The sequence below is a fragment of the Trachinotus anak genome, unplaced genomic scaffold (assembly GCF_046630095.1).
Source record: "Trachinotus anak isolate AG129_WGS33_773 ecotype Australia unplaced genomic scaffold, CSIRO_AGI_Tana_v1 ptg000014l, whole genome shotgun sequence".
NCBI classification, from domain to species: domain Eukaryota; kingdom Metazoa; phylum Chordata; class Actinopteri; order Carangiformes; family Carangidae; genus Trachinotus; species Trachinotus anak.
In genome coordinates, this window is record NW_027273865.1 from 20,210,633 (window position 1) to 20,235,641 (window position 25,009).

The 25,009-nt window shown below is 40.7% G+C and overlaps 1 long non-coding RNA gene across 4 annotated transcripts in view; it reads left to right on the plus strand.

The window, feature by feature from the left end:
- LOC139632062 (uncharacterized) overlaps window positions 1-25,009 on the plus strand; it is a 236,961-nt gene that overhangs the window by 44,301 nt on the left and 167,651 nt on the right. For 2 of the 4 annotated variants that reach the window (XR_011693493.1, XR_011693491.1), the window contains exon 2: window positions 18,971-19,047. The exons of 1 other annotated variant lie outside the window; for it this stretch is intronic. This is a non-coding gene — a long non-coding RNA (uncharacterized lncRNA). The remainder of the gene's footprint in view (window positions 1-18,970; window positions 19,048-25,009) is intronic. One more of the 4 variants, XR_011693492.1, reaches the window with a different exon arrangement.

Sequence of the window (25,009 nt, forward strand, 5' to 3'; positions counted from 1 at the left end):
GAGCTAGAGAGAGAAAATGGTTGGAATATTAAAATCCCCACAGGGCAGGTAGTAATTAGTGTATGTAAGAGTGAGGAGATAGGTGAGAAAAACAAAACTGTGCAAAAGAAAAAAGGTTAAAAAAAAGAAGATAGGAACTGAATGTGTACCAGTGAATGGAGAACATCTATTGCTCAGCTCAGTAAGATCTAATTCATATTTCTAACATCAGCTACATTAATTAGAAGCAATATTTGAGCCATTGTGCCCTTCCCCAGTGTCATTCAGCCTTCATTACAACCACTTTGATACTGAAATGAAACAGCCTTCCGTCGGATTGTGGCCATTACACCACAGAGGCTTGCTGCTATTCAGCCAAAATTACATAGTCAAGTTCCTTTTGGGTTTAGCTCGCTCTGCCTGGGCGGGTGATTTGTGATTTTCAGTGTACGGGTTGTTGTGTGTGTGTGTGTGTGTGTGTGTGTGTGTGTGTGTGTGTGTGTGTGTGTGTGTGTGTGTGTGTGTTTGTGTACATGCACTCATGCGTATTTGCATATGTGAGTTTGCATGCTGATGTGTGATAGCAGATTTGTTTATTTTCAAAGGTCTCATACAGATTTGATTATGTGGTCAGTGTATGATTGTATGTGTGTGTAGGAGACGCAAAGTGAGCCATTAAAAGACATAAAAGACAGCCATTTAAAACAGACAGGAAGGACAAATTAAAACACATCTAATAGAGTGGCAATAACAAGGACTGTAGAAATATATATACACACACGCAAGAACACACACTTTTAAAGCTGCACAGAGAAGCTCCCAAATCCCCATGCACATTTCTACTTATTGACAGTTGCAAGGGGATAAACACAGATTAATACAATTGTTTCTGAGGAAAACACACACATGCACTCGCCTGTGCTTCACTGAACTTGGTGTTCCAGACAGTTGAAGCTGATAAGCAACCTTACACAGAGCAGGAGAAAGAATCCCTTCTTGAAAATCCTAATCTAGGCATCTCTCACACTACCTTGTGTGTATCCACTAGCTGGACATACATACACAGTCCTAGCTGTATGCCAGCTGTACCTTATGGTATAAAAAAAAAACAATCAACATGAGGCAATTGAAAAATTGTCTGACACCACTTTAGGAGGTTATATGCAGAACTGTGCGTAGCATTACATAATTGCTGATTTTATACACTTGATTTTTGATTCGTTTCCTTTAACTGGTATGCACTGGAGCATTGCAGTTACGGCTTGTTTTTAACATTTCTGGTTCACGTTTTGCTCATGTTTACTCTCATTTAAATCAGTAAAGGATATAACAGTGCATCTGGGCTTTTATGTAATAGTGGCTATAATAGGTCTGCTAAGTGATTCCAAATTCTGCATAGTGAAACAAGACTAGGGATCAACAGCAATTCAGTCAGGGCTTTTGTTTTATGGTTATTCATCATAATAGAAAGGAACGTGTGCAGCACAGTGAGACTAATATGCAGTTCTATTGAATCGGAGTCATAACACTCTGGCTTAGTGCAACTGCTGCACGTGAATAATTTATAGATGGTGAAATTTCCACCAAGCGTTATAAAATGCTGCGTGGAAAAAAAAGTAATTTAAATTTGACATATCAGTTTGAATTCGATTGGAAACTCTTTCCATTCGGTTTGAGGATCAAGAATAGCACTGCTAATTTCATAATTGATGAGACGTGTTGGCATCGGTCTCACTGCTCAATATGTTCAGGGCCTCCATATATATATATATATATATATATATATATACACACACACACACACACACACACACACACACACACACACACACACACACACCATGTCTCCCCTCAGAATGTGTTCCACTGAGACTGACACCATTAATCCACTTTTCTTCACACACTACCCCTCTTCTCCTCCACCTCCTCGTCTTTTATCCTCCTTTTCACTTTACTAACATCTCGACTGTACCAATCTCCTATTCATAAAGACAGAATTTAATTTCAGTCTCACAGCGTGAACCTTCTACCTTAAGTGCTTAAGCCTAATATTGAGCCTTGAGGAAGTTTTTTGTTCTTGTTCTTGTTTTTTTTAAATAAGAACTGTTCCCGATGCAGTTAACTTGTTTTTGACATTTTCTACCAGTATGGCAATATTTACATGATTAAATATTTATAACCTTGCATTAATACACAGTAAATTGTGTGTATCCTTGAAAGATATGTGCTGCAGCAAAACCATATCCATAGCCACCTGACACACACATACACAGATGCACGCACTCAATCCTCTTGTCCAGCCTTGTCTCACTGCTCACCAACCTATATTCACGCACCCAACTGAAAAGAGTGCCTCAGTTAAAATTTACAACCCTATGCATCTTAAGCTTGTATGTTTATTGCCTGAAATGGCAGGATGAAATCAAATTCATTACAAGGCCCTACATCAATCTGAGCTGCCTGCCAAGGGCTTTATGTTCATGCTGCAGTTAGCTCAGCTTCCCACCATGGAAATACCAGGCAGGAATTAACATTGTATGTGTGTGTGTGTGTTTGCTTAGCATGTTAATTTTGAGGCCTCCATGTTATGCAAGTGTCAGGCGAGGGCTGTTAGCAGGGGTTTGTAAATATTTTCAGCCTGGGACTTTCAAATTTAGTCTCTCTCTGTGGTACCCGGCCTTATTAAAACATATTGCTTTTTCTCGCCTGCTTCCCATTTTGGATCTAGACCTGGAGCAGCAGCCAGGCCCGCTCTGATACTGGCTTAATGTGGAGCACTGTTATGAGTTATGAGATGCAGTACAGTTTGGGATTAAATTCACTGTGTTATCTTTTTTTGTACACGATGCAGGCTCTCGCCTGTGATGATGAGCTCTCGCTACAAGATGGCCAGAGAGAAAAATCTGTGCATATCGAGCTCTCGCTTTCTCTTCCTCCATTCCTCCTCGTCTCAGTCCATATCACCGGTCATTCAATGGCTTCGCCTCCCTCTCTTAAACCTGTACCTCCTCTCTTTCCTCCTCTCCTCCTCCTCCATTATGTATCATCTCTCCTCGGTTCTTTCTCTCTCTGCTCCTGTACTGAACTGTGTAGAGTGGGATTACAGCTCCTGGCAGATTTACTAAAAGAACTCTTCTTCGCTTCCTCCACTCTCTGCCTTTTTCTGATCCATCTCGTCACCATCCTCCTTCCCATCTTTCTCTTCTCACAATACACCTTGCTTATACCTTTCCCTCTTCTCTCCTGTCAACCCCCCTCGTCTGTCTTTTTTCTAGACCTCCCTTCCTCCTTCCCCACTTCTGCAATAAGAGTGACAAGGTATTGCATTTCTCCAGCAGTCCGAGCATCAAGTGAGTGTCATGTTTAAGGGGGGGAGTACCTGACATCACACATCAAACCTTTGTAACATTTCAATGGTCTTCCTATTTCTCTCCACCACATCTTGTCAGACATCATCCTATTATTGACAGATTGTGGATTAGAGGAGGTGGAAGGGGGTGGGGGGGGGGTGGGGGGGGGGACTCAGGGCTTTCAGCAGATTGCTGCTATCTGTGTTTGCTGCTATCTACAGTTCTACAGTACAGAGCGCTATGGGACAAATGCTTGAGGAGGCAATAGGATTTTCTCTGCTTGGATGACTGTGTATAAGCGATGTCAGGTTGTTGTACAGTGCACACTCGACAATGCACGCAGAGAGGTGGGACTAAAGTGGAAAACAAGAGGAGGAGGAGGAGGAGGGGGGATGGAAAGAAAGAGTACGAAGTTTAGCTTGCCAGTTCATCCTAAGGTTTGGAGGAATTACAGCCAAAGTATCAGGCTGATGACTTGTTTTGAATATTAATACAACCTAACTTTTCTGGAGCTTTCGACTGCACCCAGTTGTCTTATTCAGCAGCACGGTTTTCTCTAGTTTTTTTTTTATAAATATCTAATCAAAATAGATAATTTTTCCTCAACCAAAATGTAAAACCTAATGTGAATCCTGCTCTCAGCGTCAAAGCACTGTTCTTTGCACACCTACCATTCACCACCATTGACTGCCTCTCTTTGCAGTACATGAATGCAACATGAACACTTGAATGTAATACAGGTAGTATTTATGTTTCTTAAAAAACATACCTGGCAGAACACTTCAGTAGCACATACATATCATTTTGCATATTCAAAACATGTTTTCTGTTCATCTCATTTATTACTTTTTTTTCTCTTGAAGGTCATTAGCTTGAAGATTAATTACCTTATTTAATGAGGCATCAAAGAGACAAGGTGTGGTAACTGTCAAGTCCAACAGTATTTTTACTGTAGTTTAATTGTTCTCTCTGTTTCCATGGCTGGAGTTGTTGCTGTGCTCAGATGTCCCCAGATAGCCCCAGTGTATCAATATTACATTTACCTCAACTGCAACAGCTTGTTTCTACCCCCATTCCAGCCCAGCCACAGTTACATTCAGACTAGAGTGGCAATGTGACACCCGAGATTATGACAAATGCCTAATGCCCATGTGTTTTATTTTTTTCCCCCCCTTACCTGTTCTTTCCTCCTATTCTCCAAACTAATATTTGTAACTTAATTTCTTGCTTCCTTTCTTTATCAAACTTTCCACATCCACTAGTTTTGTCCAGTATCCGTTCAGATCATACTTAATTGCTTGCTTCCTTCTTTCTTGATGTCATTTTTTCTTCCTTTCTACCTTCTATGCATCTTCCACTCTACTTCCCCTCCACACCTTTTTCTCTCCTTTACACACCCCCAACAATATGCCCCCCCCACTCCTCGCTCCCAGTCTAGCTGTTTACCAAGTGTCCACTCTGTCATCTGCACTATGACTGATGCTCCACCGGTGCCATCCCTCTCCACAGTGTCACCACTCTGCATTCAAAATTCAATCATTTAGTGAAACTGCAGTCGCGCACCATCTCTCATCTCCACCATTCTGGCGCTGACTGAAAGGCACCTTTGGCATGGCCTGCTGACGCCGTGTCTCGATATTAAACAGTTTGGACACTTGAAGCATTTTAACTCTGATGTGTTTTGATGGCATTCACTGGCCTCTTGGGGATGATAGGAGTCACAGACCTATTTTAGGGAGTGGTGGGGGGAAGGGTTCTGCTGAGCCAAACTCAGACTGAACTTAGCTGAGCTGTGACACCTGAGACAGGACATTTATTACCTTCAGAGCTGCTGAATGTAAAGGAATATGAATAGATCATGATTTGCATTGATTTAAAAATAAATGTGGCCAATGGCAAGCTTACATTAGACTCAAAGAGTCTCATGAGACTCAAAGTTCAGGATTGTCAGGGAGGGTATGCCAGATGCATATTGGTCACGTCATCTGGTATTTTGTCACAGAAAAGCATTAATGTCATAAAAATGACATCATGGCTTCATGTGCATCCACTAAACTTGTCAAACTTTTTGCCAACTTGTATATCAACAAAACAAAAATTTGAAGAAAAAGTCTGTCCATGTTCCCCTCATAAATCCAAATTGGCAAGAGTCGCCAAAGGTAAAGGGTTTCCAAATAAATTAAAATAACCTCTATTATCGATAGAGATCAAAGGATTTAAATTCAAATCTGTCCTCCCAAATGAAACCAAAATACACAGTCAACATTTACTTCATAATGACACGTTAATGACACATCTATTGCCACTTTAACTATCATGTCCCTGGGTTCTGCGACTGTATCTGGCTCACAGTGAGAGAGAGAGAGAGAGAGATCCCTGTGAGCCAGCCCACAGGTGAGGTGAGGTCTCCTGTGCTAATATTGTGATCATCTGTTCACAAAGAGTGGACAGCAATCTGGGCATAATGCAAACAAACTAGTTCCTCAGCAAAGCCACACTTTCCTCCTGTTTCAATAATGTTCTCTCTCTCCTCCTTCGGTTCTTGGTGCCTCGTTCCACCAGTCCCAGATCTGAATCCTCCTCCTCCTGGAGACTCTGTGTGAACATTGTCCTTGAGTTTTGCCCTTGGTGCATGTGTGGTCTGTCCTCTTTCCAAGTGCTCATTGCAGAGAGGGGGTTGTTTGGCCCTTGGCTCATTCATATTCATACATGTTTGCAGTGTACCTACTGACACCACTTTACCATTCACTTGAATGGGAAAGCAGTATCAGACTTTTGGACCCCACTCTATATGTAAATATGAAAGGCAATAACAAAGGCCTGTTTTGTTTTTAGGTATGATTGTTGATCATTACATAGTGTTAAATGTAGACACATCACTATGGTCAGAGTTTTATTCCCCTTTGATTCTGAATACGAAATTCACAATAAAAAGACAACTATAAACATAACTTAAGCCCTGTGAGACTTACTGTCTTCCACTTTATTTTACTGACAAGCTTCTTCCTCCTCCTCCTCATCTCCCACACCTCTCACCTTTCCTTCATTACTACAGCATACCTGCAAAGTTTGAAATAACAGTGATGGTGTTAAGAGGAGGCAGAGCAACGCAGCAAACCTGTTCCTCTTGCCACAGCCATCTTTCCCCTCAGATCCTTTATTCTGGCTTACTTTAAACTTTTTTTGACCCTCATCATAAAGACAGTCATGCAGGTCATACTCCAAGGGGTACATTTTGAAGCAATCACATGATATCAATCCATAATATTGTCATGATTAGTGGCTGTGGTCCTGAGTTTAGACACATCAAATTTTAAGACTGACAAAGTCTCTGAATGAAATTAAGTGAAATAATATTTTATCTTCCTGAAATACCCAGACCAGCTTTTGTCCTTTAAGTGTTTGTCTGGGATGCAGAGCCTTCTGAAGGTGTCATGGGTTTAATTCAATGAAACATCTGTGAAGGGGGGTGCCAACTTGATAACCCCGGCATGCAAGAGCTCGACTGCATGCCTGGCACACTCAGTACTGTAACGTTTAGATAAGGTGTCTGGTGAATGGTGCTGCCTTTCTGATCGTCTTGCGGATTTATTCTTGCTGCGCGTGATGTCCTCTGGAGTTACCATTTGAGAGTCAGTTCATCATTCCTTGGACATCTGAATTAGGATTCTGTATGTGAACGCTGTCCTTGGATGATCGCACAGGGGATTACAACATTAAAGCTTGTGTAGCCTATGTATTATGACTCTTCTTTCTTGTCCACTGTCAAATGAAGAACACAGTGTAATCTTATCAAATTTTCAGATGCTGTGTTTAATATATCCACTATAAATCTACAGTTTTTTTGAAGCAGATGTACAACAGTGAGTGACAAAGTTTTGAAATAACAGCGTAAATCACTAAGTATCTGAGGCGCTCAAAAATCCGACTTGGCTCTGTCTTTCACAACCTTTTCAACAATAACACAGGGGAAATTTAGCAGGTGCTCTTATCCAGAGTGGTGTACAATATGTGGAGCAGTTCAGCAACAAAGGACCAGCAGGTTGGATTCAGGCATTCAAATGCAAGCAGGTGGTGCAAAAGGAGTGTGAGGGCAACCACAATACTGATTCAGTTGAATAACTAAAAACCTGTGGAATATATAGAGCTTGGTAGCTACATAGTGCGGACATATGAAGAGGAATGAAAATTTGGTCAATATCTTTAATTTTTCAGCAAGAAGCTTTTGTATATAAGATCCAAAGTAATAAAGCAATAAATACTATGAAACTACTACATAAACTTTTCCATAAATTACCCTCAACTCTTCAGAACTGCTGTCCTTCCTCCTGTTAGTCCTTCAAATTTTCTACAGTTTCAGCAAGGGTCTTCTTCCTATCCTATTTTCTGACCCTTCAGGCCTTCTCCCCCCCTTTGTGGTGGTAATATGAATCACTGAGGGGATGCCTTTGAGCACAGTCAAAGTCGGAGTTAGATAAGAAAAGATGCTGTGCAATGAGGCAGGTGTCAAGAAGAACCTGTGATTGCCTGGTTAGAAAATAGCCTGAAACAATCATACATGCACTGCATGTATGATGGTATGGTGATCTCTCTCTCTCTCACACACACACACACACCCACACACCTATCTTTGTGGGTGTCCCTTTTTCCTCTGCTGTCTTCTCTGTAGCTCTGCCCAGGTGCTTCCTCCATGAGTTGCACCTGGCCTGGAAATTAAGTGCTTAAAGAAGCTTCTGGCATGGGGACTGTTGGTCTTGCTGCCTCTCAGCCTATTTTTTTGTGTTGCTGTTTTGTTCTGATTTTGTGTGCCTTTTGTAGTCTTGATTTTGTGTCCTGGATGTTTTAGCTTATGTTAATAAACTCTATGGACTTGGTTGTTTTACAGGTGTCTTCTGTGGTTGCTTTAGGTCACTGGTCAATTTTTGTGCACACCATAGGGCCACTCAAGGGTGCAGCGTAACACAATCATTGACATAATGCATTACCTAGCACCTAGCCAAGCCCGTAACCCTAACTCTAACCTGAACCCTAAACTCAAGTCTTAACAAACTAAACCAGTCATTTAAACTTGTCGTGTCCAGAATTTTGGTCCACAAAGCTGTTGGACCCCATGAGTATTGTAAAACAAGGACATACACACACACAGTTGTGTCTCCATGACTTCAGAGGACATTACATTGATTTATTTCCTGGAGACTTACTCTAACATTAAGCATAATTACTACTTACCTCACCCTAACCTAAACCTAACCTTAACCTAAATCTAACCTCAACCTAAACCTAACCTTATAAAGCCCTAAAAGTTCATGAATGTGTATGGGGACTTGCTTTTTGTCCCCACATGATGTGACTGTGTGAACAGATTTAGGTCCCCTTTACATCAAAAACACCTGGACCACATACACACACACACACACACACACACACACACACACACACACTGAGATTGTGAAAATAAAGTATGTCTTGGATAGCAAACACAGGAGTGCCTTCTGCATCCTGCTGGCTTTAACAGATGGCTTTGAGCATGATGTCTTGCTGTGTGTCTGAAGTATGTTTCTTCTCTGCTGGACTTTTTTCACTCCTCGCCTTAGAGTGTTTTCACTGCAGTCCTGTCACCTTCAACATGACTCAGGCTGAGACGGTGGTGGGGGGTGGGGGGGGTGAGGTGGGGGGGGGGTTTGGGGAGGGGAGGGGAGAGGGGGGGGGGGGCAGGGCATGTCATAAATGTCACATAAATGATCTGCGGGCAAGTTCAAAAGTTGAGGGGTTAAATATCAAAAGGTCATGGTGTAGGAGCCACAGAGGGACAGATCACATTATGTGTGTACTCACAGAATTTACATAGGAGAAAGAAATTCTGTGTCTTCCTAGAGTGACTGAAATCTTAAGTGAGAAAATTCATTGTGATGCTCATTGTGAGTTTACCTGAGCATCAATCTTATTTCTGAAAGGCATTTACCAGTGACAGTGTTCATTTGCATGTGTGTCTATGTGTGCGTATGTGCACTGGAAAGCCGGGCACATTAGTAGGTAAACAAAACAGGGGAGGCTCAGGTCTCTCCTTTGTCGTAAATCATATTCAAAGTGCTTAGCCACTCTCTCTCTCTCACACACACACACACACACACACACACACACACACACACACACACACACACACACACACACTTATCAGGTGCTCAGTGAATCACGTGGCAACAAGCTGGTTGTGGACCAAAATAAACAATGATTGAATGTAACATTACTGTTTATAATCATATTGAGAGTGTTATGCAGGCAGGTGGGGGCATAGACGTGTTTGCATTTGTGTGAAAGAAAAAGAAAAAATCTGAGAATTGTGTATTAGCAGAAACACACAAGTCTTTGAGTCTTTCTTTGTTATTTTCATTTACCGTATTTTCCGGACTATAAGGCGCACTTAAAATCCTTTAATTTTCTCAAAAAACGACAGTGCGCCTTATAATCCGGAGCGCCTTATATATGGATTAATTCTGGTTGTGCGTACTGACCTCGAAGCGATTTTGTGTGGTACACGGCGCTCAGGGCACTCTGTCAAAATGTTTTTGTATGACTTTGGTAAACTACAAAGCCGCACCGCTGGCAGCATTACGGCTATCGTAGTCAGGAGCGTCGCGGAGTAATACATACTGTGCTTCACCATAATATTACGGTGTGTGTGTATAACGACCTATAAGGAGTTATTGTGAATACGCTAACGTTTGATTTAGTGGTATCAAACTGTGTTTTTTCACGTGTTACAACTGAACAAGGTTGGGAGTTATTGTGAATACGCTCATTAACGTTTGAACAATGTTGAGAGTTATTGTGAACGCGTTTAATAGAGTTTGACTGACTTATCTGACTGTTTTGTTTCGCTTAATGCGCCTTATAGTCCGGTGCGCTTTATATATGAAAAAAGTTCGAAAGTAGACCATTCATTGACAGTGCGCCTTATAATCCAGTGCGCCCTATAGTGCGGAAAACACGGTATTGATATCAGTTTAATTCACTTCTTTGACAAAAACCTTTGAAGTGAAAGATCAATTGACCCTTGTAACTCTTTTTTTAAGGCTGCTTTTTTTTTTACACATACATACAAATTGCTGGTCTGCATGTATGTGCAAATGTTTCAATAACCTAGAAGGGCAAGCTTGAACTCAAACGGTAGAAGCTAAGGCAAGGAGGGTGGAGAGATAATGAAAAGGACAAGAAAAGATATAGTCATGGTGAGGTGATCAAATCAGGATAAATATGACGGTAGAAGAGAGAAATGATTTCATTGCAAATGTGTCAGCTTTTTGAATAAAAGTCAGACACTAGAGTTGTCCTTAGCACTTACATTTGAATACTCTGCACCATTCAATCCACAAAGGTAGACACTACAAGTTACATGAAAGTCTGAGATGCACAGATGAAGACGATTCTTGTTGAATATTTATGATGATTCGGGGACAAAGAACTGTTTTCCGCACCTTTAAGGTTGGCGAGGGTAAGGGAATCACACTGATGAAGTTAAACCAGAGTTCAAACAGGTGTGATTTGCAAAGCCAAATCCTTGTGTCAGTGGATTCAGACAAGAGTGATGCTGTTTAAAATCCCACCTCTATTTAGTTAGTTATTTTCCTCACATCTTTACACAGATTTACTACTTTATCTAATGGAGTCGGTAGAAGACTGTGGCAGCAGCAGTTTCCCACAAGTACGTTTGTTTGTTTGAGCGAGTGAATTTCAGTTCATGCATGCATTCATGTGTGTGTACGCCTTCCCTCCTCCACAGTTTTGCTTGGTGTCACTGCTGTGAAAATGAGACCCTGCTTCCCATTCAGCCATGCCCAGTTAAACAAAGGAGTAGGCAACTAGTTATCAACTGCTTGCACGACTGAATGTCACAAATGGTGCCAACAGGCTGTCAATCGGACCCGCAGCTTTGAATTGTACTACTGAGGACTCTGCAACTCAACAGCTTGCCCATCTTTTGTTGCAATTATGAATAGATCATAGAAGGAATGTTCAAGAGCAACAGCACAGTTGTGAACCTGGCGTAGGAGGGAAAGCAGGGGGGAGGGCTAAAAGACAAGAGGAAAGGTGCACATGGAGCAAAAGCTTGAATGAGAGTAAATGAGAGCATCCAGCTGGATAACAAAAGAATATGAATAGCAGGCAGTTAAGAGGAAAGTGAGGGGACAAGCCCGGCAAGAGGTGAGAGAGTTCATTATTTGTTGAAAGTAGAGAGCAAGCATGGAAATGAAAAGCTGGAACAGCGAGAGTGGTCTGTGTAGGATGAAGAGATTCTTTGGCTTGTTCTATCCTGAGGCTAGGTGTCAATCAAACCTAGGTGTCACTTATCACGCCCACATTTCTTGTCTATCAGATGAGAAACACGAAGCGCCGCATCTGTATGTGAACTTCCCGCTGGGCATGTGCCTCGCTCATATAGGTGAAGGTGAAGTTAATAACAGAAATCTTTTGCTGTGTTATCTGTGTGTGTGCCAATGGCGTGTGTAACTTACAGAAAGTAAAAGAACACCTTGCTGACCGAAATGTGTGGGGATTTAGAGAAGAGATGGTGAGACAAGCTTCAAGCAAAGGAAAAGAAAGAAAGAAAAATGGACTTGAACACTTCAGTAATAGATAGAGAAGGTAATACAGAGAAAGAGGTTTGGCCCTCCCATAGGGGAAGACACACACACACACACACACACACACACACACACACACAGCAGCGAGTATAAACACATACTCCAAGCTACTGTGTCGTAATGGGGAACGAGCTTGTTAACCACACACGGCCTCAATTCTGAAAATGTATTACACACATTACCTCTCCCTGGATGCAGGGGGTGGTTGAAGTTTCAAAAACATGTGCGTGTGGAGCAGGGTGGAGTATGTATATGTGTGTGCTCTTATGAGTAGATTAAAGCTATATCTCTGTAACAGGATATCTCTGTCCTGGGAACATTTTCGATAGTGCTCTGTTGTACAGTTGTGTGTGTGTGTGTGTGTGTGTGTGTGTGTGTTTGTTCTTTGTAGGGCCAGAGCAACCAATTAGAGAGCCTCCATGAAACTTTTAGGAGAATTCATTTCCTGCATCTCTCGTTTGCATCTGCTTTTGCTTCATATTCCTTCACATGTTTTCTCTCTCAGTCTCGGGTTCTTTGCTCAGGTCTTGGAACTGTTTTGTACTCTGTGCACTTGAGCTATCTGGGCTCTGTTAAAGTCATTTTCTCATGATATCATCCTGGGGTTGTTCCCAATTAACCAATGGTAAGAATTTTGACCAATTAATACCATCAGTGGCACATTAGTACCATCTGAGCGGATATTCTTCACCATGGGTCTCACAGTTAACAGACTGCACACCTGACTATCGCCACAGCATATTGACATGTTGCAATTTCTGAATACAAACCAGTATTCACCAAACTGTATTCACACACCATTAAGAGATTTAATGCCAGTCCAACGCTGTAGTCAGAGCAGTAGTCTGGCTGTTCACAACACAAGTGATTCTGCTGTTCTGCTCTTTTTTTTGCCTCTGGTTGCGGTCCACTTTAACCCCTGTGTAGTTGTATTTTTTAATGGGTTACAGACACTCGTCTATTCTAAAAAGTATATTTTAATCTTGTCGGTTAGTGGACAGTTAACGAACATTGGCTATCGATCAGAAAATGATTCAAAATAAACATCCTTCTATCATCCCATAACGTCTTATATATGATGTACCAAACGTAAAGCTGCTGGTCAACACATATTCACTCGCAGCCTTCTTTGAGAAAAATTAAATTAAATAAATTTCCAGAACCACTATGTCTGCATGACTGAGCATTACAACATTAGTTCATTAGAATTAAAGCGATTCTATATTGGTACAGGTTGCATCAGTTCGAAAGCTAATAAATCCTTGGTGTGTGTGTGTGTGTGTGTGTACAAATTGACTTGGCTAACAGGTTAGTTGGCAAGCTACTTAGCCTTATGAAGCTGTAATTTTTAGCTAGACAATTATGTTGTAGAGATGGGACAAGGAAAGAAAACTGTGTGTGTGTGTGTGTGTGTATGTGTGAGTGAGTGAGTTCAACAGAGGCAGTATGATTAGGCAGCAGTTTATGCTAGCTGTTTATCCCCATTACTGCTGCCAAGGAGCTTACCAGCTAAATTGAGCAAATTCTGGTCCCCTAAACAAATTACTCGCTCTATTTGAGGAGGGAAATCAAATTAAGAAATTAGCACAGATCCAGCACTGTACCCCAGCCAGTAATACTATTAGCTCTTAGTTTAGATTTCACCGTTATTCCATCGACAAAGCTTAAGGATACTGTTTGGATGCTGATGTTTATGGATTACCTTTACCTCACCCAACTGTGAATAAACTCTTAAGTTTTGATTAAATACCAAAGTGCATTTGTACCTACAGAATCTCGGGGGCCGGCATGTCTCGCCTTTTGTTCTCCTGCTCCACCTCGAAGACTAATTGACAAATCGTTTGAAATCCTGCGCCAGTAATGCAGGGTAGATGCAGGCTTGCTGAATCTGTGAAATGCCTCCACAGCTCTGGAGCATGGAGCAACTGCTGTAATTTCAAAGACACAGTGAATGATTGTAATAATGAGTTTAAAGCATACAAATTGAAAATGGTTCTTAAAACAAAATCAGATACTTGCCTTTGATTCAAGACTGTTACAGTGTGATAACATGGGTTTCTCATTACTATCACTATTAAGTCAATTATAAACCTTGACATAGACTATTTTAGAACAAATTAAATAAAGTGTGAATACATTTGCATATGCTGCATTGGTATAAGTAAGAGAAAGGACTTTGGTTGGCTCATTCATTACAACCCTTTGAACAAAAGGAGAAGGGATAGAATAGAAATGTGGTTAAGGTGGGAGAGCGTAAGGGAGAAAGAAAAAAAAAAGAAGAGCAGCAGGAAACAAAAAAGGTGACGCAACAAATGAAATGATTGGATCAGTGAGCGAAAAAAAGAGGACTACGCTTCCAAAGAGAGATAGAGACAGAAGGAGAGAGTAAGAGAAGAGAAATCACCAGCCATACATCATCTGCTTCTCTCTTTTCACCGTACCTTTCTTTTCTTTCTCACATTTAAACTACCATCTCTACCCATCTCTCTTCCCCCTGCCGCCCTCCCTGTTTCTCCCAATGCACTCTCACCTGAGCAAGATTAATCGTTTCAGTCGAATCACATTACCTCCCAGCCCAACTCCAAACCCCCCCCCCCCCCCCCCCCACACACACACACACAGAGGAAGAGGGATAGAAACAGTGAGGGTCTGTGAGCCAGAGACAGAGGGAGATGGAGGACAGAGGGTGGGGGACTGAGGGAATTGAATGCATGGATGGTCTGCTCATTAAACTCATCACATTATTTTAGCCCTGTGCTTTATTACACTTAACTGGGACACTAGGCATTCAGTCAAACACACACACACACACACACACACACACATTCCTGTACACACATCTATCCTGAACTGCAGGTTTGCCATAATGTGTTTATGACGTAGCATGTTTAATGTGAGGAAGAGGATGATTCATGGCCCCTGATAACAATGCTTCATCATCCCACAGCAACTCTGGCATAAAGAGGGGGTGTGTGGGGCAGGAAAACTGTTGTTAATGGGATGCTAATCATCTCATAACCTGGAAAATGGGCTAACAGGCACAACCCCTCATGCAAATGTGTTTGTGCTTGTTTATTAATGTTTATGTGCATTTTTCTTTCTGTGTATAGGTGGTGTGGTGTCCACATTTGTGAGCTCGCATGTCCTTGTGTAGGTGTGTGTGTGTGTGAGATGGTGAATATTGATCTATCACTATGTGCTCCATCACCCTGCCAAACTTAATAAGGAAGAATGGGACACTAAGCAGGTGCTCCCCTTCCACTGATTTATAAAACATATGCACTGGAGTAAACACTTCAATCACTGCAAGGGGCCAGACTTGGTAGATTAATAAAATTTACATGCTATAGGGATAATGCATTCTTATTTTCATGCATATGACCTCTTAAGGTATTTTGAATATGTTTTTATTAAGGTGCAGTGAATTGATCTGGGAATAATCAGCCAAGAGGGAGCTAGATAAGACTTTGATATGAATGAAGCTGTCAGCAGGCTACATTTCAGTTTTTACACTACTGAAAACAAAGCAAATGTTATAAATGTGTTCCATCTTATACCCTCATTCAGACGCCTTTTTCCCCAAGCCACCTGAATAGAAATATGAAAATAAGGTCAATCTTATATGTTGAACTGTGCATGAGGGATTGTGCCTACATCCCAGTGAAACATTCTCACATACTGGAGGATAATGATTCTGTCTTCTTTGTCCATCCCAAAATATACTCACATCTGTTCTGATGCAACTGGTGTGTACTGTAAGTGTTTTGTTCTGAGATGCCAGGAGCGCTGGATTTCTTGACTTTACATCAGTCACATCAAGGCCATTCAGATAAGCTGTCAATCATTCATATTTATACTGCAGTGGCTCACAGCCAAGTTGAAATAAACCTGCATTTTGCTGCTAATGCTGCTGGACAACGGCCTTGTTTTAAAGAATGTTGAATTTTAAATAAAAAAGAATATTAGTGGTATAAAGCCAACCAAAATCAACCTGTGCTGAAGGAGTGAGGCTGTTACCGCTTACTGTGTCTCTTGCTCTTGTCCTCAAACTCTCTCAGGAGACTGCTGTTGTGTGCAGGGTGAGGCTGGTCAGGTCTCAGGGTGTGCTTCTGTGTGTGTGTGTGTGTGTGTGCGCGCGCGCGCGCACATGTAGTTTATTCAAAGAAGACAGGGGCACTGAGGCTTATTTTGGTCCGACAGCTACCTTCCACTGTGTGAACCTTCCTCCTGTTATCTCACAAAGAGGTGGACTTAACCAACACCTTCATCGTCCTCAGTCTGCCTCACACTCTCTCCGGTCCAGTTTGTTATATCACTTGCATCTGTTTTGTCATTTCTCTCTTTACATTTGACGGCAGACTTCTCCTCCTCTATTATCTGCCAGCACTCATTTTTAAGTCTTTTTTTCTCTCCTTTTACAACAGTCAGTTGTGTTTACCCATCTTTTCCCATCTTTTTCTTCCTGCAACGCAAACATGTTCCTCTCTAACTCCCTCCCTCTTTCCTCCCCTCTATTCCACCTCTGACATGACTGTCCATCTCTGCTCCAAGCCTCATAACCCTGTCAATCATCAGAGGTAATACAGTTTATTTGACATGTGTCCCTGTGTCATTGCCCTCTGATAGACACCGCCCATGGGCACTTTGTAAAATGAACAGGCCCCTCAGGATAGAAATGGTTAAAAATATATAAATCAGATTGATGATGGTATTGCTTGTTGTAATCTCGTCATGTGTACACTTAAAGCACTGGAGTACTATGTGCTGAAAGATGCCACACTCTGTATGCGATATGTGTGTGAACCCACCTCTTCAGGTGAATGTGAAGATGAATGGAGGTGTTGCATAGACCAAATATGTTAATAGTTAAAATTATGGTTGAATGAAGGCAGCTTTATTCTGGCCATTATTCCTATTATACTCACCAGGTTAAGTTTGTGTGTGATCTGGGAAGGTAGCAACATTGCCAAAAGTAGGCAAAAACAAAACTGCATAAGCATGTGCAGTAGATTTCTGCACACAGTTTTCCTGTGCAATGAAGGATCATTACCAACATTTCATGTTTGCTCATTTTAAGTTTTACCTCAAGGGATGTTGTTGGTTTCTTGATTAAAGAGCAGAGAAATATGACAATAGAAACCCACCTCTTAGAAATTACATTTAGTTGCTAAAAATTTGCAATTCCAAGTATGTTTTTACGAGAAATATTATGGCACCAAGATTGTATTTAAATGGAAATGTTGAACAAGGACGCATCTGCAAATGCTTACTGACAATGTTTTTTATTTGTTTTCCTACAATATCAAGCATTATTTATGTTTATTTTTATGATTATGGTCTATTATGGTCTATGTAAATTTTAGATGGCTTGACACAGGTCATGTTATTTATCTATTTTTTTGTTTCCATTTAATGACAGTCATGATCTTTCCCCAACCAAGATCCTTTTAACCGCACATATCATGTGAAATCCCGCCTCCAGTGTCAAACTCCTCCATATTGTACGTCCTGAAATCCACCCCAACCACCTCCATACGACTTGAGCTTGATACAAACATGTAGCACTTACTTCACTTAAGAAATGATGCTGCTGAACATAAACCTGGCAGCAATTACAATTTTGGCAAGCTGTATTTGGCAAAACACACAGTTGTGTGTAAATATAATTTCTAGAAAAGGAAAGGGTTGGAAAATAAGACCCAAGTTGTAATGAACCACGATTATCCTTTAAATAGCTTTTCCTTTTTGTCTACGCCTGCAGTTTGTGTGTAGATGATTTAGATCACTCAGGCTTTTTTAGGTGTCTCATGTTGCTTTTAAAAAGTCTCATAGCGAGGTTTTGATTGCTGGAACTTTTTATAGACAACAAATGCTGGTGATTTGCATTCAGTTTAACATGACTCACTACCCCTGCTTTGAAGTTGTAAGTTTAAAATTGCTTTGCCAAGGCATCATTTTGTATGTCCACACATGTAAAATCAAAATATATTTGCAGTTTATTTCATATTTTATTATTAATCTTTTAAGCCACATGCACTTTTTACTTAGTTACCATGCAGGCTCCTACTGTTAAATTAAAACTCTCACACAACACATTTGGGTGGAAGATGAGTAGCATAGAAAAGAAAATGTTTAAGTGTCTTCAGTTGCATAATACCTATGAAATGGGATGTAATTTGCAGAAAAGGGATGGGAATTGCACTAGATTTCCCACAAGTCGTATCTGAATATGCATAGCATCCCAGCTTTATGTTATTATTATAACACTTATGATTGCTTCCTGCACATACAACTGTAATTCTAATTCATGTATGACTGAATGGATGGTTTATGTAAACTAGCTCCTGAATAATTCATCCTATAGATGCCTGTCAAAGGCTAAATTTTCTGCTGTGTTTTTGTTTGTGTTAATGTGCATGCGTGAACACGCGTGCATGTGTTTGTGTGGTTTTGGGCAAGCTCAGTAAGTGTGTGTTTCAGTGCATAAACGTGTCTGTGCATGCTTGTGTAAGTGCATGACTGACTAATGCATGTGCGTCCGTCTTCAAATTATTGTCATCAGTTCAGGATAGTCATTTGGGCTTGATCTCACGTAATGGGGTTTGACAGCCAGTAGCTAAGACAATAATTACAAACACACAGACAGGCTGTATCAAAGCCTGCATACTAGAATAAAAATCATTTTCGAGCTGTTGTTACTAAAGAGAAGCAATTATCTGCACACAATACTAGGCTCAGAGAAAAAAGGAGAGGAAAGCAAGGAAATGACTACTGCAGTGGGTGAAATCCTGTCCTTTGTTTAAAAACGAAGGTTAATTTGTGCTGATATTAAAGGACTGAGCTGAATACCTAATAATAAGGGTTCAAGGTGTGACTTGGTTCTTGCATTCCCCTTCTTCCTTTATTGCATATCCGATACTATAGTGAGTCTTCTTCTCCCTCTTTTCCCTTCATTCTCCTTCACCCTCTTTCCTCTCCTCTCCTCTCCTCTCCTCTCAGTAGATGTCACTACAGTTCCACCACCAGCCAGGGGAGCAGGCAGATTGCAATGCATCGTGGGACACAGACGCCCGCAGGTGACGATAGCAGTGACGAAGGGGACTGGAGGGGAGGGGAGAGGTGTGGAAAAGATATAACAAACAGAGGAAGAGGACAGATAAATGGAAAGGGAGGAGAGGAGACAGTGTCTTCACAGGTAGCTCTGGCGGTTTGAACCAAAAGACAAAAAAATAAAACATGACTCACATGCACAACCCAGCCTGAAATATGTAAATGTTCACAAATACAGCAGTGTACAAGTCCACGCCAAAACTATTAACAATGATGACCCATAAACATACACACACACACACACACACACACAGAGAAACGTGTATTCCAGAGATACAATTAACTACTGTGCCCCCATCTACTATCAGTTAGTAATGAAGAGATAAAGTGTTGTGGCATCAGGGGAAATGTGAGTCAAGATCGAGGTGTTGTTGACTTGTCTCTGTCAAACAGATAGCAATCTGCCAGCTCTCCAGTGTTCCACCACTTCCGCTGATTGGAGCTCAAAGTAATTACTTTATTAGATATGGGAAATGAAAAATATCACTGCTCATCTAGTGACATTTCATATAATGTTTTACTTTGCTCAATACATGGAACTTGTATTGAGCTGTTTTTTTTTTTGTTTTTTTTTGGCAGGTTGTGCATGCCATCACATTTGTTTAGTTTTCATCAATGCAACAAATCAAACATGCAAATCCCTGTACTTTTTGTCTTTGTTTTTAAGTTTATTTAGTTAGTTTTTGAATGAGACAATGTGGCCTTGCAAAAATCAAATCATCCTTAGAGATGCTCACTGCATCAGTTTAGATAATCAGAGTCAAAATCTTCTGCCACAACTTGGCACCCAAAGGTGTGATTAATTTGGTGTAATGCTCTGGGGTTTATCCTCTAATGGTTACAGGTTGACTGGATAAGGTAGCCCACAATATTTTTTCTTTTGCACTTTACAGTTGTGCGCAGGAGAGCACTGTCTGCCTCTATGGGACACCAACACTGTCACAGAAATTGCCAAAGAAGATTATATGAAGGAAAAAATCGTATCTTTTTAGTGCGACATCATTGATTTAAATGAGCAACTGTCATACTGGTAATCATTTCTTTGGACTTTTTGCCACTTTTTCCTCATGTCTTTTCTTTGTGCTCTGATCAGCTAATTAAATCCATCATAGGAGTCCTTTCCCAGTAGAACTCATCAGCTGTTTGCTCTGTCAAATCAGATGCTCTTTTTAAATATTCTAATTAAACACTCTGCCACCTTTGCATCTGCACTTAGATTGTAACCCCTACTGCTAACACAGCAAAGTGCCCTATATTTCATCAGTGCTATTGCTCTACTCTTGTATTCCATGGGGATGTTTTTAAACATAAACTCTATCTATTTTAAACATTAACACTCTCTCTCTCTCTCTCTCTCTCTCTCTCTCTCTCTCTCTCTCTCGATATATATATATATATATATATATATATATATATATATATATATATATATATATATATATATATATATATACATATATATATATATATATATATATATATATATATACACATATATATATATATATATATATATATATATATATATATAGTGTACACTACCATAGTGTGTTTTCTTTTACAAACACACTATGGTAGTGTAAATTTGGTGCAGATCACCTATGTATGTCACAGAAGTGGTGAAAGTGGTATGATATATCACAGGAGCTGACATAATCCCAAGTCTTAATGTATTTGTTGATGATATACTCTCAACACCTATGTGATTCGATCACTAATGAAAATGAAAAACATCTTTACAAAATTCACTGAGTAGAAAAAAAGAAAAAGAAATAAATGCTTGTGAGGCTTGAAAACCCAACTCTAACACACATATCAGATTTCTGCAATAAAGATTTAGGACAGCTCAAAAGCTGAGCAGTGTGATTTTAGTTGGGTGCATCTCTGCCTTTTTTCTGAATGATCAGACCTTGTCAGTGAAAACAAGTGAGTGTGACTTGGTAAATGGTCTACCATCGGCAGAGTAGGCCATTTACCAATAAGTGTGTTTTGGGTGTTAGGTTGTTTGGTTGTTCTGTAGCCACTGAGATGAACCACACATTGCAGCTCTCATGAGATGTGAGATCAACAGCACATTTCCTGCCCTCAGTCTAGGATTGATTGGTCAGACAAAGGAGTGAATTGCTAATAAAGTGCATATCTGAACTCATATAGGAGGTGGCAGTAGTTGGTAAGGAGCGAGAATATGCAGGTGGGCAGAAATGAAAAGTGCCAGGACTCCGTAGGGATGATTGCCAGCCAAATTCAAGCACTGGATAATACCCCAGTGGATGCAGGATGTTGCCACATCGTAGTAATTCTTCTAAATGTAATTACACTGCTTATTTACGGTGTATTTTAACTTTGACAAAAGTGCTCCTGGCAGAATTTGTACAGTTGTGTACGGATGTGTTCTCTTTTAATGTGCAGTCATTCCCTTGGGTAAATGTATTGTCGTCTGAGTGTTTGGTTGCACTCGCTGGATACTATTAAATCCTTTTCAAGTACCCGTACCAGAGAGACATGTGAGTGGCGGTGCTGGAGAAACAGAGTCGGGTTTGAGTGTGTGTGTTTGAATTGTTTATGTGTGAGCATAGATTTCTGTTACTACTCATGTGAGCCTGTGTGTCAGTGTGTGTATGTGTGGTTGTAAGCGTTTTTGTGTGTCACAGTTCAGCGGCAGACAAGTGGAGAGGAGCATTGAACACCCTCTTCCTCCACTAATCAGGGATTAGACAGTGTTTAAGAGCATAAGAGAGAACCATAAAACAAATGAGAGTGTGAAAGAGACGGTTGAAAACGCCTATGAGGAAATGAAATGAATGGCTGGCTGTTTGGTGTTAGTCATGTCTCAACAGTGCCATGAATGTGTAACAAGCCAGCTTTTGATTTCCTGAAAAATCTCAGTCATTTACAGTTTCCTTTGTTTCCCTTTTAACATTTCTGAGCATTCCTCCTTCACATTTGCCTCCAGACCCACCACATACTTACTTTGAAATTCCTGGAAAAAAACATGTGCAAAAGTGGAATATGAGCAAATGTTATTTTTACTTTTTGCCAGTTCAGTGACCACATGCTGTAACTCACAAAGACGTTAATGTAGGGCTGTCCAGAAAAAAAGTGAAACCTGTCCAGTATTGTCAAGTAACCCAAGGTGTCGGCCAATCGAACACGTGCAGGTGCACACCGCTAACTTTTCAGACTTGTAAAATCCTCCCTCAGAGCATTATAAACTGCTGTTTTGGCATCTGATGTTTCATTCAAAGCGTCCTACCAGAATCATCTTTTATTGTCTCTCCAGCACCGGAAGCAACACGCCCCCGCCAGAGCAACCACTTGTGTCTTTTCAAACTCTATAGTGCTATTTTTGGTGTGAATACCTGATGAAACTCTCTCATAATATACATGAATTATAGAATAAGTCATATTTACTGCCATCCTGGCAGTGTTGCAGCTATTGCAAAATGTTTTGGCAACTTATTCCAAAAATGATAACTTGACACAACTGGGGGAAAGGTGATGCCATTTTTGTTGCATGTGCATAAATAGAAATTTGATGAGAGGTGGGAATCGAGGTACGAGGAGAGAATGAGAGAAGAGGGCAAAGGGAAAGAGAGAGATTCATGCAGAATGAGAGGGACAGAAAAAAAGACAGGAGGAAGGGGAGGAAGGCAGTCTTCCTGTGGATGTAGAAATGATTAATGTGAAGCTGTCATAGAGGTGGAGAGGGGAAACCACAGCGATGGGGGAAGAGTCATGGCCAGGTGCAGAGAAGAGAGAGAGAGAGAGAGTTGACAGCATAGAGGTATGAAAAGGTTTCAGGACACACCACACGGTGGAGAGTGAGAAAGAATGAATGCGTGCAGGGAGAGAGTGGTGAAACCAAGAAAAGGGTTTCAGGAAAGAATAGAGGGAGTGAAAAGAAGAGTAAAGGGGGGAAGAGAAAGAGAGTGAGGAAGGATGGAGGTGTGAAAGAGTTTTCAGCGGAGACTGCGGAGAAACAGAAAAAGAGGCATAGTGGGCAATATAGAGACATACAGGGACACCAAGACAGAAAGAAAAGAGATAGTGCTACCTGCTGGGTTGATAGACCAGTGATAGAGTGTCTTATGGTTTCTATATGAGAGCCTGCTGTGTGTGTGTATTTGGAGAGAGAGAGAGAGAGAGAGAGAGAGAGAGAGAGAGAAAGAAATCAGGAAAAAGATCAACTGTGTGAGAAAAATTAACATATGCTCTTTGTCACAATGAACTATATAATATTTGTGTGTGTGAGAGCGAGAGAGAGAGAGAGAGAGAAATCTGGAAAAAAGATCAACAGTGTGAGAAGAATGAATATATGCTCTACATGCTCTTTATTACAGCGATGCCCTGATTGTTAAGCATGATACAGTGTGTCTTTGTGTGTGTGTGTGTGTGTGTGTGTGTGTGTGTGGGGTGCTATGCCATAAATCCCACCTTTGTGTGAGCCACACACTACATTGGTCTGCAGCTGCAGTTATTGTTCAACTTCCCCTTTGACCTCACTCTTCTTTATTACCCCCCAAACGGCCTTTTCTATTGTGCATACCTGTCATGGTGTGTGTCTTTGTGTGTGAGTACTTGCATTGTAACATACTGTAACACAACAATAATTTGTGGAAAGGATGGTAAAGGGGAAAAAAGGTTGTTTGCACTGAGCCCTCAGTCCAAGTGGCTCCATTTGTTTGAGTTCAACTTGGCAGTTGATGGATTTTCCATGAGAAGAGGCAAATCCATCAGTGTGCGCTCTGAAGCATTATGCACACATATAGGCAAGGAGTGTGTGTGCACAATCATGCAAACACACACACACACACACACACACACACATACTTGTACTTCCAACTTTGTGAGGACACTCATTGACATAATGCATTCCCTAGCCCCTTACCCTAACTTTAACCATCACAACTGAGTGCCTAACCCTAATCCTAACCCTGACCTTAACCTAAACCTAATTCTAACCATAACTCTAAAACCAAGTCTTAACCCTCAAAATGTGATTTGAAGGTGTCTCAAAAAGTGAGGGCCAGCCAAAATGTCCTCACTTTCCCAAAATGTCCTCACTCTGTTAGTAAAATACTTTTTTTGGTCCTTACTATGTAGCAAGTACAAGTACACACACACACACACACACACACTGTTAAAGAGCGTTTTCCAGTATTTGTCCGCCTTAGTTTTATTCTTATATTTTCATTCAGTAAGCCTTTGGTCATGATGACCAGTTACTCACAACCTCTTAATGTCCAGATTTGGGAAACGCACACTCAAATGGGGCAAGCAACGCAGTGCTACAGCTTTCCCAAACACTTAAAGCATTTTTAATCAGTACCATAATGACAATGAAATAAATTATTTTTTCTAAATTTAATGAACACAGAGACAATTATTACCCGACTCTGCAGTTCCTGTCATTTCTAGAGTGACCTTCCTCAGCAGTATGGTGTGTTGTTCACTCCATACCTACATTTAATATTACTGTTTTTGGATATTTGTTTTTTTAACCACCTTTAACAAACAGCATATCCCATGAGCCTTAGACCATAATTGATTAAATGTCTTGGTTTGATCAAATGGGTGAGCCCAGGGTTTTGCAGTTCTGCTAATAATAGCATGACAGAAAGGGGCTGACATTGTATACTCAAACTAGTCATTGTGGGACCTTCAATAGTAACTGCTGTAGTGGTTGCCAATTTGTGTTAGATATGTAAACTCCAGGAATCTTTTTTTTTTTTCAGAAAAACCAATGATCAATGAAATACTGAATGAGAGATGACCTTGACTTACAGAAGCTAGTGGAACAGAAGCTAGACATGACGTCATGACTTTGGCTCTCAATAGTCATAATGGACAGAAATATGAGAATAAGACACAGGATGACAAATACCAGGATTTCCAGAATGCATCTACAGACACAAAACTACATGTGCT